The sequence below is a fragment of the Octodon degus genome, unplaced genomic scaffold, assembly GCF_000260255.1.
Source record: "Octodon degus isolate 3935 unplaced genomic scaffold, OctDeg1.0 scaffold00276, whole genome shotgun sequence".
NCBI lineage: Eukaryota > Metazoa > Chordata > Mammalia > Rodentia > Octodontidae > Octodon > Octodon degus.
This window is the reverse complement of record NW_004524852.1, coordinates 2,288,494-2,292,944: the sequence shown is the minus strand read 5'-3', so window position 1 is coordinate 2,292,944 and position 4,451 is coordinate 2,288,494. Positions and strand designations below refer to the sequence as shown.

Sequence of the window (4,451 nt, the reverse complement as noted above, 5' to 3'; positions counted from 1 at the left end):
TTTTATTAGGGAGATTGGCCTCTAGTTCTCTTGTTTTGGCTGAGTCTTTCTCTGGTTTTAGTATCTGGGTCATACTTGCCTCCAGGAATGAATTAGGGAGAATTGCTTCCCTCTCAATTTTATTAAAGAGTTTGACAAGTATTAGAATGAAATATTTTCTAAATTTCTTGTAGAATTCATCTGTGAATCCACCAGGACCAGGGGTTCTCTTTGTTGGTAAGTTTTTAATTGCATTTTCAATAAAATTGACTGATATTGGGTTATTCAGAAGTTTTACACCTTCTTGATTCAGCTTTGGTAATTCATATGTAACTAGGAATCAGTCCATTTCCTCTGTATTTTTTATCCTATATGAGCATAGATTTTCAAAGTAGGTATTGATGATCTTCTCAATGATCACAGGATCTATAATGATTTCACCCTTTTTCTTCTGCATTGTATGAATTTGAATTTTTCTTTATTGTTTTATTTATTTGGGGTTTTTTTGGTTTTTTTATCTATCTTTTTATTCATTGAAGCTTTGCTTAGTATTCACCGCTGATTTTTGATAATAAATACACTGATGGTTTCTTCACTGCAGGATGTTTTACTTATTTGAAAAATGCAAAATAGCAAAACAAAAAAATAGGAATGGCAAGATAACTCAGCAGACTAAGCACCTGCTTAGGAACGTGCAGGGACTGGGGTTCGATCCCCAGCACCACAAGCTGTGCTGGCCCCACCCCCAGGAACACTAAGCCAGGGATTGAGTCTGGGCAGGTGGCACATGCCTATAGTTGCAGCACTGGGGAGACTGAAAACAGGAGGATCACTATGAGTCCGAGCTACTTAGTAAGACCCTGTACCAAATACATAAAAAATAAATAAATAAACATTACAAATGATACAAAATTCCGTTAAACAAAGTAATAGGGATAAGCCCATGGGAATGAGATTGAGAGAGCCTTTTTACCAAGAAGAAGCTGAAGGTAAAGAAGGAAGCCCCTGTCCCTCTCAAAGCTGAGGCCAAAGCAAAAGCCTTGGAGGCCAAGAAGGCCATGCTGAAAGGCATTCACAGCCACAAAAAGAAGATACAAAGAACATCACCCACCTTCTGCTGTCCCAAGACACTGTGGATTTAAAGGCAGCCCAAATACCCTTGGAAGAGCATCCACAGGAGAAACAAGCTTGATCACTATACCATCATCAAGTTCCCTATGACCACAGAGTCAGCCATGAAAAAGATCAAGAATAACACACTCATGATCATTGTGGATGTCAAAGCCAATAAGCACCAAATCAAACAAACTGTGAAGCTCTATGACATCGACGTTGCCAAGGTCAATACCTTAATCAGGCCTGATGGACAGAAGGCGTATGTTCGACTGGCTCTTAGTCATGAAGCATTGGATGTTGCCAACAAAACTGGGATCATCTAAACTGAGTCCAGCTGGCTAATTCTAAATATATACTTTTTTCCCCAGTAAAAGAAAAAGTAATAGGAATTCAACAATGGTTGTTGTATTGCCTGATGATATCTCCAAATTAGTTACTTAGGTTACCAGATATAAACCTGCAAAATTGGTTTTAAAAAATGAAACAAAACAACCAAAAAGTTATAAGAAATTAAAAAGAAAAAGAAATTTAAACAAATACCAACAGAAACTGCCAGTACAATTATCCAAACTACCCTACATATATAGAGGAATATACATTTTCCCTTCTTTCTTTTTGTTTTTTTTTTTTGAGTAAGCCATGAAAATATATATTTCAAACACATTCAGAGGATACTAGTAATCCAATGTCCAAAGTTTGACAACCATGGGTTTAGAGAAAAGCAGTTTGGATTCAGCTTGAATAAAGGTGGTTGTGTCTTCATGTCTAAAGGAGTCTAACACAAAATAGTTAGGATAGATATACAGCTACTTTCTCTTAGTTCATTGAGAAGAAAGGTTTGCACTAATATTCTTTAGACAAGATATCATGTCTGCATCTTGTCATCTGAACAATCACTATGAAGACAACAATATGCAATATATTAATTATTGTAACTGTCCTACTAACTTATTTTGAAACTGTTTCATTGCTATTTTTTTCTCATTAAAAAGAATTAAAAGGGCCAGGGAGATGGCTCAGTGGAATAAGCACTTCCCTGGCAAGCACAGGGGCTTGAGTTCAATCCTCAGTTCTGAAAAAAAAAAAAAAAAGAATTTAAAAACTCAACTCAATAAAAAATAATAGGAAAATAAAAATAAAGGAGTCTGTTTTTCCTGGGGGGTGATAATGAGAGTGGAACCCAGGAACTCATGAACACTGGCTTAGCATTCTACACTGAGCTCTATCCACAGCCTTGCCTTCAAGGAGTCTGATTTGGTGAACACCTCCACATACAGGTCTTCAAGGAGCAGATGGGGCTGGCAGTCATACTTTCTATTCTGTAATGCTTACCTTCCCATAAAAAAGAATAGATAGCAAAAGAAACCAGAATCCCAGAGGGAGAAAGACCTAACTTATGAGAAGATATGAGAAGTTGAGAAGAGGAATTTAAGGGCTCCTTGAAGAAACACAAATCAGGCTAGGGATATAGCTCAGAAATGCCATGCCTACATGGCAAGCTCAAGGTCCTGAATTCAATTCCCTGAAAAAGACAAATCTCTATGCAAGTCAAGGTAAGAGCTTTCTAGTGCTGGAGTATGGGTGGCCTAAAACTGTTCCCCCAGTTAACACTTCTACTACAACTTAACCAATCCTGAGGTGTGTGATTTCATTAGCATAGTAGGCTGTTGTTTTTTCCTATCTTTTTGAGACAGAGTCTCGCTATGTAGTTCAGGCTGGCCTTGAGCTCACTTGTAACCCAGGCTGCTCTGAACTCACAGCTATCCCTTGGCCTCAGCCTCATGAGTTCTGGAGTTACAAAAATAACACACCACACCCAGCTGGTTTGAAAACACCTTTTAACAGTCTTGGGCTTGTCCATAGAAAAGATAGCCTTTCTGCTCTGGGTCTCTGTGGTGTTTATCAGTGAGGCCCTGGCTGCTAAGGGTTCTTCAGGGTAATCATCTGGAGGGTAATCATCTGCTCCTGCTGCTGTCACTCCACTACTTGCTTCACTCTGGCTTCCAAAGCTCAGCAGCTCAGTCTGGTGATCCTGGTAATGCACAAAGCAGTAGGTCCCAGGGTCACACAGCTCCTGGATATATCCTCCAAGGTACTCATATGGGTAGGGGCAATCAATGATTAAGACTTCTTAATTAGATCCTGGAACTCTCCAGACAGTAAGGCAGCCAGCTGCCCAGAAACAATGACTGTATCCTGCTCACTGTCACCAGGAGCAACTTCAAGACTTTAAAGATGGACTGATGAGAGAACTTTCATTGGTTCAGGACCACAGAGCTGAACATTCCTGACTGGAAGAAACTCAAGTCTTCTAACTCACAGTAATCTCCATCAAACCTCTACTCACCACGACGACAATGCGGTCTCTGTGATTTTGTAGCGGAGACTGCTGAAGACTTACCTACTAAAGTTGGAGTTAGATTATCCTTTAGAAGAAAGGAAAGAGGAGGGTCACTGAACACAAACAAAAGAAATGAAATCTGAGGAAAAATGGCTTCTTTCTTGACAGGGTAGGCTGAAACTACACCCATCATTTCTCTAGATACCTGACCAAAAACTCCCTTCTTTCTTTTGTCCTTTTCTTCATTTCAGTTTTTCCTTCCCATTGAACAAATTCCCTTTTACAGTAGGCATTGTACCTCTTAGATTTTATTCATTCTTTCATGTTCTCATACTAACAAGACAATCTAATGTTTGCACATGTGAGTCTGATTTCACTTACCAATACAATCTCTATCTGCAGCCATTTACCTATAAAGGTCTCAAGTTTACCTTCCCCTTTGTAGCTGAGTAACACTCCATTGTGTAAAAACTACCACATTTTTTTTCATTCATTCCTCAGGTAATGGACATTTGGGTTGTTTCCAAGGTTTAGTTATGACAAATTGCACTACTATAAACATGGGTGCACATATATCACTGTGGTATGATGATTTCAGTTCTCTTGGAAAAATACTTAGGAAGGAAATAGCTGGCTCGAATGAGACCTCCAATCCTAGCCTTTTCAGGATTTTTCACACTGACTTCCATGATGGTTATACCAATCTGCATTCCCACCAACAGTACAGAAGGGCTCCTTATTCCCCACAGCCCCTCCAGAATTTGTTATTGGTTGGCTTCTTGATGATAGCCGTTCTTTCTGGCTTAAGATGTCATCTCAGTGTTTTTTTAATTTGCATCTCTTGAATGACCAATTATGTTGAACATTTTTTCATATATTTAGTTGTCATTTGTATTTTCTTCTTCTGAGAAGTGTATATTCATCTCAGATGCCCATTTTTGGATTGGGTCTTTGAATTTTGGAGACCTGACATTTTTTAACTCTTTATATGTTCTAGATAGAAGGCCTTTGTCCA

At 38.8% G+C, this 4,451-nt stretch overlaps 1 pseudogene; it reads left to right on the top strand.

Moving 5' to 3' along the window:
• Positions 1 to 922: 922 nt before the first annotated feature.
• Positions 923 to 4,451, top strand: part of LOC101573192 — a 63,997-nt pseudogene continuing 60,468 nt past the window's right edge.